The sequence below is a fragment of the Physeter macrocephalus genome, chromosome 12, assembly GCF_002837175.3.
Source record: "Physeter macrocephalus isolate SW-GA chromosome 12, ASM283717v5, whole genome shotgun sequence".
Lineage (NCBI taxonomy): Eukaryota > Metazoa > Chordata > Mammalia > Artiodactyla > Physeteridae > Physeter > Physeter macrocephalus.
The window spans coordinates 40,103,094-40,103,670 of record NC_041225.1 but is presented as its reverse complement, the minus strand read 5'-3'; positions in this window follow the sequence as shown (position 1 = coordinate 40,103,670).

The window sequence follows — 577 nt, the reverse complement described above, 5'->3', positions numbered from 1 at the left end:
CCCTCCCTCCCTTCCTTCCTTCCCTCCCTCCCTTCCTTCCCTCCCTCCCCCCCTCTCTTTCTTTCTTTCCTTCTCTCTCCCTTTCTTTCTTTCCTTCTCTCTCCCTTTCTTTCTTTCCTTCTCTCTCCCTTTCTTTCTTTCCTTCCCCTCTTTCCTGCCTCCCTTCCTTCTTTCCTTCATCACCAGAAATGGCCCTTGAGTCCCACAAATATGACTATTATTCTTGGGGAAAACTGTAAAGTTATTAACTCATAAAGGACTGTGGATGGATGTGCTGCACTGTGTCACCAAAGCTCTGGCAATGTGTGTGAGGGTCAGGGGTGGTCACAGAAGGAAGGGGAGAGAAAAGCTCTGGAAGCTTGTAGCATAGATGACAACACTGTACCTTATTTGTCACTTGTGCCTGAGGAAAAGGGTGATTGCTGCAATAGGAAATATTGCACCGGACCTGCGTGATTTTTTAAAAAGCTTTTTCTTCAGGAATGTGAAATTTCAAAATACATAAAAACCACATCCTTGGGCTTCCCTGGTGGCACAGTGGTTAAGAATCCGCTCGCCAATGCAGGGGACACGGGTT